The 19,947-nt window shown below is 37.9% G+C and overlaps 1 pseudogene; it reads left to right on the top strand.

Moving 5' to 3' along the window:
- Positions 1–19,947, top strand: part of LOC115415827 (myomegalin-like) — a 50,648-nt pseudogene that overhangs the window by 7,840 nt on the left and 22,861 nt on the right.

The following is a 19,947-nucleotide window of genomic DNA, read 5'->3' as shown; positions in this document are numbered from 1 at the left end:
TGTTTGTACTTTGTTTGTTGTAAAAAAACTATGTGGGAGCTTGACCAACATACATTTAGTTTTTTTTTTATATTTGTTTTTATTGGAAAAGGAGTAAGATATCTCAGCTTTACCATTCATATATATACATATATATACATACACACACACACACACATATATATATATATAGTTTTTGTATTTCTTATTTTATACATACAGTGTCAAACAGAAAACAAAGCTAATTTAGCGCATGCATCCCTTCCAACAAAAAGATTTTCCAACTTCCATCAACACAACAGTCCACAGATTGTATGAGTGCAGTAAGTCGCAGATCTAAAGAAATAATTAGAGAGAATCGGATTTCACAAAATCACTGACAAAAGACAACAAATCACCTTTAAAAACTGGCTACATGTGACCATGGAAATGCAGTGACTATGCTAAGCTAAGCTAACAGAAGGGCTAAGCTAAGCTAACAGAAGGGCTAAGCTAAGCTAACAGAAGGGCTGTGAGAACAAGACAACCTGAGCACTGCAGCAAAACCCTTCTGCTCACTGATCTACCTCATTAATACCTCATGTGAACCTTTATTCAGGTTTAACATTTCCATGGAAACAGAAGAGAAATACTTTAGTTCCAAATTAATTCCTTCTGGAAAAATAAATCGGATTTAAAAAACATCATGTAACCGTACCCAGTGTGTCCAACATTCAGAAGAACCATCTCTGTTTTTACCCTGATGGGCTGTCTTCAAAAATCTAACCACATTTTTCTAACAATGCTCTTTCCATTCCAACGAATTCGTAGAAGACCACTGAAACTGACAGATTTCTTCCCATTTCTCATCCGAAATTCTTATTCCCGCTTCCTTTTCCCACTTATTTTTGATATTAAGAGTATTATCCTTTCTTGCCATCATGAACACATTACAGCTGAGAGACGGCCCTCTTTAGTGTGGAGCTATAAGCTTGTTTTAAGATTTGGTACCAGTTAGATTCAGTTGGTGTAAAGTTTGTGATTTTACGTTCTTTATTAACCCTTTCATGCATCCTGGTCACTCCAGTGGACAGTTCTTCTCCAGCTGTTCACTGTATATTTGTGGGTTTTGTTGTTTTAGTTCCATATCAGCCAACACAGTGGACGCTCATGCACCATCCCATACACTGACATTGAAAACATTACTGTAACTTTGCTGTTCTTGATAAACCTGATCTAACATGTTCGAGTGTAGATCAGTTCCTTGTTATTATTAGACTGTAATTAACAACAAAAGTTGTTTTTTTTTTTGGCATATTATGTACATGAAGTGAGTAATGACTAGTATTAGAGTACACTACAAACAAAAAGTTAAAGATATTTCTGTCTTTGTCTTTTTTTGTGTCATTTTTGCCATTTTTAAATAAAACTATGTCTTGTAATTTAAAAAAATATGTTTCAATTCAGTTCACACACAAAAAACTAAAAAGCATTGTGTAAGAATCCCAACTGAAAAAAATAGCCCAAAAATTAAAAATATCCTTAACTTTTTGTTTGTAGTGTATGTTAAAATGTGAGAAAACATCAAATTAGCAGCATTTAATGTTTTTATTTCATATTTTTCCCACAGTTCATCAGTAAATACATGTTTCTTTGCTTCAGACATTAAACACTTAGTGTCCAGCTTGGTGGACATTTTTGCAACTCTATGAAAAATAGCTTCGTAAAAAAAAAAAAAAAAAAATTAATCGCATTGTTTTTTTAATGCCCAAAGAGGAATAAAGAAAATAATCCTGATTAATGTTCTCATAATTCTTGCATGAAAGGGTTAAAATAATCATGCATTTGGAGGAACCTGAAAAAGTCCGTCTGTTCTAACCCATATTTGGTTTGTAGGGCCTGAAAACTTTGGAATGTCCCCTTATGTGTCAAAGATAAGTCTGTTGTAAGTCCCTTCTTTTCCCAGGAGTGGAATCTTTTATCGCTTCTATTTGGTAGGAAATCCATGTCATATGCACACCACCTGAAGGTTTTTAACATGTCGTCAACTCCACATATTTTTATTACTTTTTGCGACCAACATACATTTCCAACAGCCTTCAGTCGACTGAACACGTTAAACTTCAAGTTAAGTAGAAAATCACAAAGTGTTTTTGGACGTTTTGAGTCTGAAAGACACCGTTTAGTGTCACTGCCCACGAATAAGAGTGAAAATAGACTGAAACTGACAAACATCTAAAACACAAGTGGTAGATAAAATAAACCACAGACTGTACTGGATGGCTCTGGTTCTGGTTCTGGGTTCTCCATAGACCCACTGATGAAACTGGACAAAACAGAATCAGTTCATCTTTTAAAACCTGAAAAATACAAACAGAACCAAGTAGAACATGAGAGTCCAGTCTACATCAACAGTCACCTAAACCCGATCAGAACCGGGCCTGTTCTAGTAGACCTCCGTGTCTTGTGGACCCGTCTCAGACCTGTTTGACGTGTTGTGGTTTTCTTTGGTGGTCCATGTCTTCGTGTCTTCGCAGGACCTCCAGATCCAGACCGTCAACCCCCTGACCTCCCCCTGGTCCAGCGTCTGACCCGGGAGCTCCTGGAGCTGAAGGAGAGCCTGGCCCAGCGGTACCAGGACCAGGACCGGCCCCTGACCCGAGGTCCGGTCCTGGGCCTGGACCTGGACCGGCCCAGCGGCGGAGGAGGAGGAGGAGGAGGTGGAGGTGGGCATCAGAGGAGCATGGGACAGTATCTGTAATGCTGCGGAATGTTGGCAGGGGGTGGGGCCACAGTGGGGGGGTGGGGCCTCAGTGGATTTCAGTGGTGGTGGGTTAATAAAGTTCAGCCTGTGGGCGTGACCGGGGGGCGGGGCTAACATGAACGAGGCAGCTTGTCTTTAACTCCTGCACGGTGTGTTTGTCTTCACTGGGTTTGAGGAGGATTTGGCCCCAAACCAGTTCAGATCCACATGAGCCGACTCCAGTCACATGACAGTTACCATGGAAACGCAAAACAGACACATATGGAAGTAAATTTGTCTCATCAGATTTTGACTTATAAAAGCCATTGAATTTCTAGCACTGATTTTTTTTTTTTTTGCACTGAAATTAAGTATCTGAATTTTTAAATTCTAAATTTATGAACATAGTTGAATTCAGAGACAAACAATTCAGATTCTTAATTTCAGTGTAAAAAAAATTCAGTGCTACAAATTCAATGTCTTTTATAATTGAAAATCGGATGACACACATTTACTTCCATTACACATTGACGTCACAGCGACAACACAGATGAGTTCAAACACAAAGGAGGAGTGTGGAAATCAATCTGTCATCAGATTCTGAATTATAAAAGACAATGAATTTGTAACACTGGATATTTTTTTTTGCACTGAAATTAAGTATCTGGAATTGTTTGTCTCTGAATTCAACTATGTTCATAAATTTACAATTAAAAAAATTCAGATGCAAAAAATTCAAATACTTAATTTCAGTGGAAAAAAAACGTCAGTGCTTGAAATTCAGTGTCTTTTATAATTCAAAATCTGATGACACAGATTTACTTCCATAGAGGAGGAGGAGGTTTAAGGAACATCCATTATTTAGTTTGACTCATTTTATTATTTTACACAAAGATCAAACATATGATCACATTAAAAAACAGAATGGAAATGAAATCCATGTAAATACAGAAAAACATTTATGTGAAACAGAAATGACTGGATCCATAAAACAGTTGAATATTCAACTGTGGATTGAAAGGATCCACTTTAAATCTGATAAATTATATGTTTTATTCTGACTTATTACATAAATGACTTTATGAATTAATAACAGAATCAAATTCATCTACTCATTAAAACACGATTAATACATGAATTTAAAGTCACGTCTGAACAGTAAATCCAACCGAACACTTTTAACATATGAGATATAATCAATAATGAACGGAAAAAGGATCAATATGAACCTTTTTTTTTTTGTCTGAAATGAGTCAAATGAGAAACTCAGCAGTTTTATTTCCTACTAATTTAATTTAATCTGAATTTGTCAATTAAAAATCATGGTATTTAACTCAAGAAAACGGTGAAATGATCAGAAATAAAACTTAAAATGACAGTAAAAATCACCATAAACAACCGATACAGATGCATTTTTATACATTTTGTAAATAAATCACTTTATTTTTGGTCATTTCTTGTCATAAACAACAGAAAACTCACTGTTCACTTTGTTTTTTCTGCTGTTATTTTTCTGATATTTTGTTCTGAAATCTGTTTTTATATGTATTAATAATGAAAATATTAATAATAATGATAATATATTCACATCTGTGTGTCTGAGCTTTTGCATGAATGAGTGAAAATAGTGAAAATACAAACACATTCCTCATTTTTCTTCGACTAAACTGATTTTTAATCCTGTGTTTGATGCAGAAAATGTGGACAATATGAATATTTGTGTTTTGTGCTTCTTGACAACAATCCCATGGTTTTAATATTAATGTTATAAACTCAAGCTTCGCTGGAGTAAAGTAAGTACAAACTGAATCATCTTTACATCAACATTTATAGGATTTTATGTTTGAGTTTCTGTGGAGGCAGATTTGTGTCTTGTTATTCAATCAAAAGGAAAGTTGCCTTAATTAAAAAAATAAAAAAAATTAATAATAAAAAAATGATCAAAAAAACCCATTTCAATCAAAGAAAGAAAAGTGTTCAAATGCAAAAAAAAAAAATTGAGATCCAAAAAATTGCATTTGAACACTTTTTTCTTTGAAAAGGTTTTTTTAATTGAAGTGAAGTTTTTTTTTTTGTTTTTTTTATTGAAAATATTTTTTTTGGTTAAGCCGACTTTCCTTTTGATTGAATAATAAAGAAACAAATCTACCTTCATAAGTTTAAACCTAAAATGCCATTTTTTCCACTTTTTAAATAAATAAATTATCACATTTTCAGTCACAAAATCACTCAAACAGACGCCAAAGTTTAACAGAATAAAAAACTATATCAGAATAATTAGTATATTCAGTGTCTGTTCGTTAAATCCTGGACTTTTTAAGACTTAACAAACCAAAAGAAATCATAAGTAATAAAAACCACATTCATGTCCTTTTATGTGTCTTTTATAATGTCTGGAAAATGATCATTCCAGTTGAAACTCATCAAATCCAGTCGTTTTATGTCAAAGTTTCTATTTATTTCAGCTCCATTCTGCCGAAAAACTGATGTAAATAAAGTGAAAATCAGCTTCATGAAGCAGGTGTGATGGAATTTATGTGGAATTAAAGACAATAAACAGACCTGTGGTTTGAATTTAAGATGTTTAAACATAAAATACTCATAAAAGTAGAAGTTAAAGCCTTAAAATATTCAACAGAAACGAGATGAAGGGCTTATGTTTACTTAAAGGTGGAGATTAAAGTAAAAAAACAGTGAATATTAAATGAAACCAGTGGATATTAAATTAAACCAGTACTAACCCTCCCAGATACAGAAAATTACTACAAATCAGCACCACTAACATACCTGGTTTACTGCTGTGATCCACTTTCTACTGCTACAAATATTTAGATCTCAGTCACATGGACAGACTCCTTCAGACTCTGCTTGGAGATAAAGCTCTATATACAGAGTATGGAGAGAAGCTAGATTGCTGAACTGAACCCCCTTAAATATTTGGTTTGATAAATGCCATAAATTAAAACTGGAGGACAGGCTTAAGCTGTTACGCTGGGTGGCATATGACGAGGATTTCAAACCGGCCCAGATGGATCGGCCATTTAAACTTTGGTCCTTCAGAGTCATCGCAGCACACTGGAATTTCAGATGATGGAGGACTAAACAGTTTTCAAAAACTCAAAGATAAATTTTACTTGGGAAGGGAAGATTCTTTTAGATATGTTCAGATTAGAACCTATTTTAACAGCATTATAAAAAAAGTGGAACTCAGAAACACGGACTTAATCGACATCATGATCGCTGCATATAAATCCAAAGTCACCTGCAAACTAATCGCAAAGATCTACTCATGTTTACAGTCAAACAAAGGAGTTTCTACACTTTATATTAAATATAAATGGGAGAAAGAGGCCAAAATAATCATCTCAGAAGAGGACTGGTGGAACTTCTGTTAAACCCAATCAGACACGTCAAATTCAGGTCATTGGAAGGAATTCACCTGGAAAAATATTGTCAGATTTTTCATTACCCCCAAATTAAAACAAATGCAAAGGGCCTGCCGAGTTATGGGAACTGTTGGAGAAAATGTGGGAACGCCCTTGCAGACCATCTTCACATTTTCTGGGATTGTCCATGAATTAGGTAACTGGACTGAAATGATGAAAATGATTAAAACAATAAATAGGTTTGAGATTAAACATGATTTCTGCACAGTTTACTTGTTAAATCTACCACCCACAGTCCACTCTAGAGTCAAATACCTGATTAATAGAATGATGGCAGCCTGGAAAAAAGACAGAACAAGAAAATGGGTGAGCAAAGAACCCCCCAACAAAGGAATGGACTGGAATTATTAAAGAAATATACAATATGGAAAAACTAACTTTCTGCTTGACCATAATTTGGACAAATGTACTAATTCTTGGCTAAAATGCACATCTATCCCAGAGGATGTGATGCTCCAATAGGACAACAGCTTGTTTTCCTGAGAAATACACATATATGTCAATGTGTGTGTTTTATTATCAACATGTGTAAACATGCACTCCAGGAAATGTGCACAAATGTTTATGAAAAGGATGGATGTAATTGTGTCAGCAGGTTTACAGGACATGATCTGATACAGCATGAGAATATATGTGACTGATCTGACATGGACTGAAACAGGACAAATACCCAAACTAACCCAACCCTCTGATCAGGATGGGAGAACACTGGGACTCACTGACCCACATATTTATTGTTGTATTTTAAGTTTTGATACGGCCCTGTCTGTGCATGTTGACATCTCTTATTTCAAGTCTTTACTTTTTTGTTTTACTGTCTGTTTGTTAAAAATGCAAAATCTGTTAAAAATAAAGTATTTAAAAAAAAAAGTGGATATTAAATTAAACCATATGAAATTAAACAAGTTAATATTAAATTAAACCAGTTAATATTAACCCTTTCATGCATCCTGGTCACTCCAGTGGACAGTTCTTCTCCAGCTGTTCTCTTGTTTATTCATGGGTTTTGCTGTTTTAGTTCCATATCAGCCAACGCAGTGGACACTGATGCACCATCCCATAATACACTGACATTGAAAACATTACTGTAACTTTGCTGTTCTTGATAAACCTGATCTAACATGTTTGCGTGTAAATCAATTCCTTGTTATTGTTATTAGACTGTAATTAACAACAAAAGCTTTTTTTTTTTTTTTTTGGCATATTATGTCCATGAAGTGAGTAATGACTAGTTTAGATACACTACAAAAAAAAGTTAAGGATATTTCTTTTTTTTTGTGTCATTTTTACCATTTGTAATAAAACTGTCGTCATTAAAAAAAATGTGTTTCAATTCAGTTCACACACAAAAAAGTAAAAAGCGTTGTGCAAGAATCCCAACTGAAAAAAATAGCCCAAAAATTAAACATATCCATAACTTTTTGTTTGTAGTATATGTTAAAATGTGAGAAAACATCAAATTAGCAGCATTTCATGTTTTTATTTCATAGTTTTCCCACAGTTTATCAGTAAATACATGTTTCTTCGCTTCAAAATTAAACACATGGTGTCCAGCTAAGCGGACATTTTTGCAACTCTATGAAAAATAACTTCATTAAAAAAATAATAATAATCTCGTTTTTTAAATGCCCAAAGAGGAATAAGAAAAAAAATCTTGATAAATGTTCTCATAATTCATGCATGAAAGGGTTAAATAAATAACAAATATCAGGCAGGTCTGAGCGTTAACTTCATTAGCTGAAGGTTTGACTCTGTGACTTTAACCCTTCGGTGTCAGACGTTCTAAAAAGCCCATAATCTGCACACAGTCGTACTCATGTCAGAATGGTTTTCATACAGTTTGTTTTTAACTTTTGTTTTTGGATCAGTCGTGTCTCTGTCCATGTTTCCAGTGTTAAAGTGACTCCGTTCATAAATCCCTCCTTTAACGTGCACACTTCTACCTGTCCCTGTTGGTCTTCTGCAGGACGGAGCTCAGACGATGAAGACGAGGCCGATGAAGATCTGAACAGTGAGTTCACCGATGAAGACGAGGCCTCGGGAGACGATCGTCCGTCGACACCAAGGTACGAACCGACAGAACCAGAATAATGCATAGAACCCAGAGGAGAACCGACAGAACCACCAGTGACATTTAACCCACTCAGGTTCCTCTGATGTTTATGAAGGATTCAGTTCATTTCACCTTTAATTAATTACTTAAATTCAGTTTAAATAATCAGTGAAACAGACGAGTTTCAGCTCTGACTTTAAACATAATGTTCAGGGAAAACTTCAAAACAACAGGAAAAACTTGTGCTTCTTTTACCTTAATACAATGTTTTTAGCAAATAATAATGGAGTAACTTTGAAATAACTGAATGAAGGTTTTAGCCAATAACATAATAACATTTAGTTAATGTTAAAGTTATTATAATTAGTCCTGCGATGAAAAAAATCATTTGAAAATGTACTAATTGTCGCTGATTATGTAATAATACGTAATAGGAGTGTATTTAATGGAAGTAAAAGGTTTTTCTGCAGTTTTAGTTCAGTTTGTTCACATAGTTCCTGTATTTTCTCGTTGTTTCTGAAGAAAAGTGACTTGGACATAAATGTAAAAGCAGTTAAAGATGGAGTCAGTGAGTGGAGTTCACGTCATGTTCAGATGGATGTTTGATAGGTAAACGGTTCTGTCGGTGGACGTCTCCGTTCTTCGTCCTGTTCTTTTGACTGGTGTTCCTGCTCAGGGTTCTGGTCCAGACGGGTTCTTGGAGGACCCGGGTCTGCTGGAGGTCAAACAGCTGGTGGAGCAGAAGAGGGCGGTGGAGAGGGAGCTGATGGAGCTGAAGGTCCAGCTAGAGAAGACCGGCTTCCACTCACTGTCTCAGATCAGGTAGGGACTCATCCGCCTCGCAAAGTAGTCCCTGATGGTTTCATCCAGACCACGTGAAGAAGAATCAAAACCGAATAGTTGTATATAGTTGTATATAATTTATATAGTTGTAATAGCAGTATATAGTTGTAATAGTTGTAATAGTTGTATAATTTATATAGTTGTAATAGTTGTAAATAGTTGTATATAGTTGCAATAGTTGTATAGTTGTAATAGCGTATATAGTTTTATATAGTTGTAATAGTTGTATATAATTTATATAGTTGCAATAGTTGTATAGTTGTATATAGGTGTAATACTTGTATATATTGTATATATAAATAATCTAATGCTGCTGATGCTGTGCTGGTCTTAAAGGAACGCTCTGTTCAGCCTCCGAGACGAGAACGAACGTCTGAAGGAGCAGCTGAGTGGAGATAAACACAGAGAGGAGGAGGAGGAGGAGGAGGAGGAGGAGCTGGATGTGACCATAGAAGGAGCTGAAGAGGAGGAGGAGGAAGGCTCAGAGCTGTGGGACACCTGGGACCACGAAGACCTGGACATGTCTGAGAGAACCCAGATGAAGAAGACCAGGCAGATCCAGGTAGAGACGATACAGGTCCACATGGATGTGGACACAGTGTCCATCTGTGTCCAGTTTAGAGTGTCCAGTGTCCATCAGTGTCCAGTTTAGAGTGTCCAGTGTCCATCTGTGTCCAGGTTGGAGTGTCCAGTGTCCATCAGTGTCCAGTTTAGAGTGTCCAGTGTCCATCAGTGTCCAGTTTAGAGTGTCCAGTGTCCATCTGTGTCCAGTTTGGAGTGTCCAGTGTCCATCTGTGTCCAGTTTAGGGTGTCCAGTAGGGCTGCACAATTTTGGTAAAAAATAAATCCCGATTTTTTCTTCTAAAACTCGATTTTCAATTTCGATTTGATTTTTGGGTAAAACTACAAAAGACAACAGAAGTCTTCATGTGGTTTTCATGAGCAGCCCACAGTGCAAGGCACCACTCCGACCTCAAATCTGTGATGGGATCACGTGATGAACCCACAGAAGTTTAATTTTTTTACATTAATTCTTTACTGAATGAAACAGAGAATACAAACAATGTATACAAGAAAATAACAGACCCAGTTTTTCAGGGGGAATCACTACAATCCACTGTCCAGATCAGAGCAAATACTGGTGGTTTTGAGCCTTTTGTGTTGGTTCAGATTATCAAACAGCTTTAAATAAAGTTCAACATCTTTCAAAAATAAAATTTGGTTTTGTGTTACAGAACTTAGATTTGTGAATGAAAATTTAGCAAGAGGATTAATATTAAAAAAAATGTTTTTTTTTCCTTTCTGGGGTATCTGGCCCACAGAAGTGACACCAGTGTAAGGCAAGCATGCTGCAGGTTCATGGACTTAACGTCCGTGGTCATTACACGGACTTCCATGAAAGACCGCCTCACAGATAGGAGGCGGAGCCCATGGTAGCCCGCAGGCACACGGCCCGGAGCGTGAGACGATGAAATGATTTGACGATTTCTCTTTTTTAAAAATCGTCCTAAGTAAAAAATCTGATTTCGATTTAAAATTGATCAGTTGTGCAGCCCTAGTGTCCAGTGTCAGTGTCCATCTGTGTCCAGTTCAAAGTGTCCAGTGTCCATCTGTGTCCAGTTCAAAGTGCCAGTGTCCATCTGTGTCCAGTTCAAAGTCCTAACACTGCACTGTCCAAGTACCATCAGTACAAGTCCTGCATGGACTCATTCCTCTGGTCATGTGGTCCATCAGTTTGGACAGAAACCTGAGAGACGTTAAGGTTCTATCATCTGAAATGATCTGAGCAGCAGTGACTACCTGTTGGTAGAGATGTGGCGTTCAGTGTCACCTGGAGACTTGTGTTTGAGACATAAACCGTCATTAATGTCCACTGAAGTCCACCTGGACCAGACAAGTCCAGGAGCTCCCATTTAAGGGTTAACCTTCATAGGGACACTCACTGAAATACTCTGAAATTCAACATTTCAACCTTAGTGTGTTATTGGACATCGTCATCTACCTCCTCATTGGTTGCCATGACAACAGTCTCCCTCTTCAACTGTTCTAAGTTCATAAATTGACAAAACTCACTCATGTTTACTATTTACAGATGCAACATTTCTATAAAACTCTGTCTGAATCATGTATAGTTTTATAAAACCTTTGGACACATGAAAACCTCAGGTCCTCAGTGTATCCTTCATTTGTTCAAAAAATGCACTAAGTAGATACATCTGGCATATGTCCAAAAACGAACTAGGCATTGATCAATATGGTGCCTGCATTTTTCATGCTGTAATTCCCTCATTTCATTAAATCCTACACAAACAAGCACAACTAGTTGTATAGGGTTGTCTAGTTATATATAGTTGTAAATAATTGTGTGTAGTTGTAATTGTATATAATAGTTATATACAGTGTACAGTTGTTGACAGTTGTATATAGTTGTATACAGTTGTATATGTGTTGACAGTTGTATACAGTTGTATACAGTTGGTATATAGTTGTATTCAGTTGTATATAGTTGTATACAGTTGTATACGTTGTATAAGTTGTTGACAGTTGTATACAGTTGTATATAGTTGTTGACAGTTGATACAGTTGTATTAGTTGAAACAGTTGTATATAGTTGTATACAGGTACAGTTGTATATAGTTGTATATAGTTGTATATAGTTGTATACAGTTGTATACAGTTGTATATAGTTGTTGACAGTTGTATACAGTTGTATATAGTGTTGACAGTTGTATACAGTTGTATATAGTTGAAACAGTGTATATAGTTGTATACAGTTGTATACAGTTGTATATAGTTGTTGACAGTTGTATATAGTTGTATATAGTTGTATACAGTTGTATACAGTTGTATACAGTTGTATATAGTTGTATTCAGTTGTATATAGTTGTATACAGTTGTATACAGTTGTATAAGTTGTTGACAGTGTTATACAGTTGTAATAGTTGTTGCAGTTGTATCAGTTGTATATAGTTGTATACAGTTGTATACAGTTGTATATAGTTGTATACAGTTGTATATAGTGTATAGTGTATACAGTTGTATACAGTTGTATATAGTTGTATACAGTTGTATACAGTTGTATATAGTTGTTGACAGTTGTATATAGTTGTATATAGTTGTATACAGTTGTATATAGTTGTATACAGTTGTATATAATTGTATACAGTTGTATACAGTTGTATATAGTTGTATTCATGTTATAGTTGTTGACAGTTGTATATAGTTGTATAGTTGTATACAGTGATATAATTGATACAGTTGTATACAGTGTATAGTTGTATACAGTTGTATATAATTGTATACAGTTGTATACAGTTGTATATAGTTGTGACAGTTGTATATAGTTGTATCTAGTTGTATACAGTTGTATACAGTTGTATATAGTTGTATACAGTTGTATATAGTTGTGTATCAGTTGTATATAGTTGTATTCAGTTGTATATAGTTGTTGACAGTTGTTACAGTTGTATATAGTTGTATACAGTTGTATACAGTTGTATAGTTGTATATAGTTGTATACAGTTGTATATAGTTGTATACAGTTGTATATGTGTATTCAGTTGTATATAGTTGTTGACAGTTGTATACAGTTGTATATAGTGTATACAGTTGTATACAGTTGTATATTGTTGTATACAGTTGTAATAGTTGTATATAGTTGTGACAGTTGTATACAGTTGTATACAGTTGTATATTGTTGTATACAGTTGTATATAGTTGTATATAGTTGTTGACAGTTGTATATAGTTGTATACAGTTGTATATTGTTGTATACAGTTGTATATAGTTGTATATAGTTGTTGACAGTGTGTCACTTTGCGAAGTAAAGGAGCTGTCGTCAGATGTGATGGTTTCAGGATCCAGAACATTCTGGAACATCAGCTGGTCTTGCTTCATCTTATCTGTTCTCCAGGTCGACGCCCACTTGGATCCACCGACCAATCGGCCGCAGAGTAAGACCGTCACCTGCAGAAACAGAGGGCGGAGCTTGAGGAGAGGCTGATGGTGTCTGAGGCGACGGTGCAAGTCCAGGCTGAACAGCTGAAGGACTACAGATGAGATGAGTACTGGGACTGGGACATGGACAGGGACTGGGACTGGGACAGGAACGTCCTCCTTATGCCTGGGTCCTTGAAGGGGACGCTTCAGTCCCTCCATGTCCAGCAGACGGTTCACGTGTCTCAGCTGTTTTTTCTTCTTCTTGTGCAGTGGAGTCGGCCGTTCAACAGGACAGTAAACAGATCCAGGTGGACCTGCAGGACCTGGGATATGAGACCAGGGCGGAGCGAGAACGAAGCGGAGCGAGAAGACACCAGCAGCCCAGGTACGAAGCACACCAACAGGACCATGAACGCAACACAAGGGTCAGGTACAACCCCACGAACAGGACCATGAACGCAACACAGATTCATGTACGACTGACACAAATAAGACCATGAATGCAAACAGGGTCAGGTACAACTGACACAAACACGAACATGAACGCACACAGGTGAGGTATGACCGACATGAACATGACAATGAACGCAACCCAGGTCAGGACGAAGCACACGAACAGGACCATGAATGCAACACAAGGGTCAGGTACGACTGACATGAACGGACCATGAACGCAACACCAGGGTCAGGTACGAAGCACACGAACAGGACCATGAATGCAACACAAGGTCAGGTATGACTGACACAAACACGACTGTGAACGCAACACAAGAGTCAGGTACAAAGCACACCAACAGGACCATGAATGCAACACAAGGGTCAGGTACGACCCACACCAACAGGACCATGAACGCAACACAAGGGTCAGGTACGAACCACACAAGACCATGAACAGCACAGGGTCAGGTACGACTGACAGGAACACGACCATGAACGCAACACAGGTTCATATGACCGAATGAACAGGACCATGAACGCAACACAAGAGTCAGGTACAAAGCACACCAACAGGACCATGAATGCAACACAAGGGTCAGGTACGACCCACACCAACAGGACCATGAACGCAACACAAGGGTCAGGTACGAACCACACAAACAAGACCATGAACACAGCACAGGGTCAGGTACGACTGACAGGAACACGACCATGAATGCAACACAGGTTCACATATGACCGACACGAACAGGACCATGAACGAACACAAGTTTCAGGTACAAAGAACACAAACAGGACCACAAATGCAACACAGGGTCAGTACGAACCACACAAACAGGACCATGAATGCAACACAGCCTCAGGTACGAACCACATGAACAGGACCATGAACGCAACAAAGGGTCAGGTATGACTGACATGAAATGACAATGAACGCAACACAGTATCAGTATGACCAACAGGAACGGACCATAAACGCAACACAAGTGTCAGGTACAGACCCACGAACATGACCATGAACGCAACACAAGGGTCAGGTTGACCCACATGATAGGACCATGAATGCAACACAGCTTCAGGTACGACTGACATGAACATGCCCATGAACGCACCACAGTCCTGGTTCAGGGTGTAGTTCTGCCTCAAGACATAGAGGGCAGCACAGAACAGAGCCGTCATCTACGCAGGAAATGAGCTGAAATATTTACCCAGAATTCCTTTTCTGTCAGTCATTGTTAAAATAAAACACTAGTTTTAGAAAACTCACTTTTAGCTGGAGGTTAAATACAGAAAATAAATTTAAAGACTTAATATATTTAGTAAATGAAGAAATCTTAAAATGACCCACATGATAAAAACAGGTTCAGAGAAAAACACTGAAAGAATATTTAAATATTATAAAACTGGAAACACATTTACATATCTGCAACTCTGTTTATATATAACTGACCTTTTTGCAGATATAAATGTGTGTCCTGTTCTTCCACAGTTCAACCTGTAGATGTGCATAAATTTAATTACTTTATTCTTTTTTTTAACTGTTTTTATCGGTCTTACTTACTTTCTATTTTTATTCTCTGACTTCCTGTTTAATCGTGTTTATTGTACCCTGCCTGAAGCACTTTGAGTTTTTTTAGATAAAAATGTAAAGTGCATTATAAATAAAATTAATCATTGTTTTTAAAGGTTGTTTTTGTATATATATTGTATATATAAATTCTATATAATTCTGTTCACCTGGTCTTTGTTTTCGTCCTTCTTTTATTAAATATAAATGTGCTAAACCTGCTCTTTTCTTGCTTTTCCTCCAGAGTTCGATGACCTGGAGATGTGTACGTCTCTGGACTGTGGTTCTAATTGGTGGCCCGCCAACGGAAGCTCCTCCTCCTTCTCCAAAACATCCGCCCACGGCTCCGCCTACGGGGGGGAGGAGGGCTCGTCCCTGCAGCGCCTGGTGGAGGACCTGCGCTCCCAGCTGACCCGGTCCCAGGCCGTGATCCGGGCCTCCGCACCCGCCTGCGCTCCATCTCCACCTCCACTGACCTCGGAGGCTCCGCCCCCCGCAAGGTCAACTGGTCGGAGACGACGAGGGCTGGCAGTCGTCGGACGGGGGCCGGACGGCGTCGCCTCGTCACCCGCGTCCGGACAAAACCTGCAGGAGCTGGTGTCCAGGGTGGACGCTCTGGAGGACCAGCTGAGGAACGGAGGTGGGAAGGAGGTGGGCCAGGACGCCAGGGCGGCCACGTGGCCCGGGTGAGTTTACAGCGTTACCTGGACCAGCACTGACCCCCCTGATCCAGACGCTCAAATGAAAACACTGGTCAGGGATTTAACCCTTTCATTCCCACCATCAACCCAGTCTGCATTTTACAGTAAATATAGTAAAGTTTCTACAATTAAACTTTAGTCGATTATTTGTTTTACCTCATTATATCGATTAGATCAAGAGGGGTCAAACATGCGTCCCCCCCCAAAGGTTCCAGTCCGACCCCTGGGATGAATTTACAAAGTGTATAAATTCCACAGTCCAGGCTGTGGAACTCATGTTAGTGGGTTCCACATCCAGACCAATCTGATCTACAGTCCAATAAGAACAGCAGAAAACCCACACAGAAAACCACTGCAGATTTACTACTGGGTTTGATGAGGAAAAAAATACTACATTGTGTCTATAAATAATGACAACTTCAAATGTTTGTTTTAGTGCAAAAAATAACATTAAATTCTGAAAATATTTCCATTTCCAAACTCTCCTGTACCAATAAAATGTGACTAACCTGAACAAATGTGTCCAACCTGAAATGTCTGTATTAAATTCAGTCCAGTTTGAACTCTTTTCTTCCTGTTCCTCAGTGTTTAGTGTCTTTGTTGATCTGATCCAGAATGCACATGGACTAATGAGAAGTGGAGGAAGACTGAGAAAATGATTTTTCTGAAGAAATTTCAGTTTTTTCAGGTTATTCACATCTTTTTTGTTCAAATAGTTTATAAGTAAGTAAGTATTTTCATAATTTAATGGGAGTTCTTTTGCACTAAAACAAAGACAAAAAATTTGGAGTTTGAAATTTTAGTGGTGTTTTAGCAGTGAGTGATAGTTCTGTTTTGGAGTGTTCTACTAGTGTGTTTTACAGTGTTCTGTGGAGTTTAGCTGGGTTTGTTCACCTTTTTTTCCACTTTTATTATTATTATTATTATTATTATTATTATTGTATTGATATTCATACAAAACAATAATTGCTATATAGCGATCATAAATAGAAATTGGGGGTAGGAGTACATAAGTTTTTATTTCTTACTACTGCTTTTTGAGCATGTATAATTTAATTTCATTTGTGTTATTTATCTTATTAATGTTATTATATTTATTTATTTAGCACATCATAAAACAGCAAGAGAAATTTAAAAAAACCCAACAACATTCAAACAAGTACCATCATTGTGCAGGAGAGGTTAGAAGCAGAGAAAAGCTTATATGAATACCTCCCCGGAAATTTATTTATTTATTATTACTATTATTATTTGTTTATTTATTTTTTTTGTTTGTTTGTTTGCTTCTCATCATTTATGTACCATTACTTATATTTTTTTGGTTGATTTTGTTTTGATGTCACTGTCTACATGTTCAAAATAGAGATTTCATTCATTCATTCATTCACTGATTTTATCTGTCTTGTTCTGCTTTGTATAGTTGACTGATAGTTGTAATTTAGCTGTAAATGTTATATAATATATGTATATGTAGGCAAAAGTTTTTGGAATGACATATTAAAACATTAATTTAAAAAAAAAACAACAATGATCTTTCACTTGTTTCTGAGGCAGATTAAAGAACAGTTAGACATATCATAGGTTTCAAAGACTTTTAATGACAAATAATTATATTTAAACAAAAAATCCATTTGTGTCGTTCCCCAAACTTTTGGACATGAGTTGATAATACCCGACCAGATGTAGATCCAGACCCCCCTGTCTGGTCCAGATCCTGGTCCAGTATCTAACGTCCTGTTGTGTGTCCGTCCTCAGTAAATTCGGCGGTCTGATCCAGTCCCAGGCCCGGGAGCTGTCCCACCTCCGCCAGCGGCTGAGGGAGGGCCGGGGGTGTGTCACATCCTCACCCAACATCTGGGAGACACCACCAAGGCCTTCGAGGAGCTGCTGAGGGCCAACGACATCGACTACTACATGGGCCAGAGCTTCAGGGACCAGCTGGCCCAGAGCAGCGCCCTGGCCCACAGGGTCTACGCCAAGATCAGCGCCAGTGAGTAGTCACCTTCAGGTGGTAGTCACCAGGTGGTAGTCACCACCAGGTGGTTGCCACCAGGTCATAGTCACCATCAGGTCATAGTCAACACCAGGTCGTAGTCATCAGCTCATAGTCAACACCAGGTTATAGTCACCACCAGGTCATAGTCACCACCAGGTTATAGTCACCACCAGGTCATAGTCACCACCAGGTTATAGTCACCACCAGGTTATAGTCACTACCAGGTTTTAAAAGATTAAAAACTCTTATGAAGATGTAAAAATCTGAAAACATTTGTTTTCCAACAGGAGATCATCCAGAAGATCCAGATGACAAGACGAGCTGTTGGCCATCAGGTGTGTGTGTGTGTGTGTGTGTGTGTGTGTGTGTGTGTGTGCAGTCTCTCAGTGGAAACTATGGCTGTGTTTGTCTGTTTGTCGCTCGGGGCAGAATAATCAGATTGTGCTGTAATTAATTCCACTGATGATCAGTGATGTACAGGAATGAGTCCACACATGACAGCACACAGCACATCTGATGAACGGATGAATGAACAGATGATGAATGGATGAATGAATGAACAAATGAATGAATGAACAAATTAATGAATGAATTAACAAATGAATGAATTAACAAATGAATGATTAACAAATGAACGAACAAATGAATATGAATGATCGAATAAAGGAACAAATGAACGAATGAACAACGAATGAATGAACAAGTGAATGAATGAACAAGTGAATGAATGACAAATGAATGACTGAGTATCAGTGGTTGGTGATGAATGTAGTTACGTCACTGGGGAATGTGGGGGAGGATGGTGTCAGTTGTTTCAACGAATGAATGAATGAATGAACTAAGGCACAAAATGAATGAATGAATGAATGAGGGTTCCACTGGGTTCCATCAGTTTTATACTTTTAATTGAATGCACTTGTTCCGACCACAGGACGTCTTTGTCATTTGAATCTCCTTATTAATCGGTTTATTCATATTCGACTCAATCGTCGTCTTCTTCAAACTGGACCCAAACTCCTCCTGACGGTCAAAGCCTTAAACCTGGGATTTTCTGGTGCTTTTGGAGCCATAATCTTCTAGATGAACTGTGATCAGAGGTGGTGCTTCGTCCTCATCTCACTCCGCTGCTGTTTTTAGTTTCCACATTCAGTCTGTTTTGCCGCCGTCTGATTGGCCCCCGCAGCCTCTGTGACGTCATCTCATTATGAAATCCCACAATCCTCCTGTGGCGTCAGAGGCCTGCAGGGGAGAGCCGAGTCCAGGACGTGACCCGGGTCCTCCGAGACCTCATCAACCGCACAAACTTCATCACCTTCATCATCCTCATCACCTTCATCACCTTCATCATCCTCATCTCCTCATCACCTTCATCATCCTCATCACCTTCATCACCTTCATCATCCTCATCATCCTCATCACCTTCATCATCCTCATCATCATCCTCATCACCTTCATCATCCTCATCATCCTCATCACCTTCATCACCTTCATCATCCTCATCACCTTCATCACCTTCATCATCCTCATCATCATCCTCATCACTCTCCCAGTTTCAGTGTTTAGTGCAGTCGTGACCTGCAGGACGGAGCTGATGTCAGAACGAGAAACATCCGGATGAACGGACGCTTAATTAGGCAGAGACGACAAATGTCCTGCAGACAAAGACCGAAACACAGAGAGAAAGAGAGAGGGAAAGAAGAAATACAGAAAGTGAAAGAGATATACGAGAGAGTGAAAAAGAAGAGGAAAAAGAAAACAAGAATCACAGAAAAGGAAAAGGAATCCCCCATAGATAGATAGACTTTATCATTTATTGCCCATTAAATCTCCCGTTGGTGCAGGAAAAGTTTCCTTTTACTGTAAAATCAAAGATGATATAATGATAAATTAACAGTTTCCTTACGAATATACATAGGAACATACTTCAGTTAACATTATCTATGAGACACAATAATTTAATGTCTTATTGTTTTTTTCATGTCTTATGCTGTTTTTACACATTTTACGTGTTATATTTTAAAAGGAAGTGGACTCTGTGTGTGTGTGTGTGGTGTGTGTCTGTAATCACACTACCTCCGTACACAGCTGATTGTTGCAGTTTGTCATATTTCTGTATTTTTGCTCAATGAACAGACTAGTGAGAACAACACGTTGATCGGACCAATATTTTGGGAGATATTAGTCATTTTAAATACACAGCCTTATAATCATGTTGCTATGGTCAGAATCACATTGTCTACACTTACTACGTGGAAGCGGCTCG

This window comes from Sphaeramia orbicularis, unplaced genomic scaffold (genome assembly GCF_902148855.1).
Source record: "Sphaeramia orbicularis unplaced genomic scaffold, fSphaOr1.1, whole genome shotgun sequence".
NCBI classification, from domain to species: Eukaryota; Metazoa; Chordata; class Actinopteri; order Kurtiformes; family Apogonidae; genus Sphaeramia; species Sphaeramia orbicularis.
Note: the sequence above shows the minus strand (reverse complement) of the source record. Positions and strands in the feature narration are given on the sequence as shown.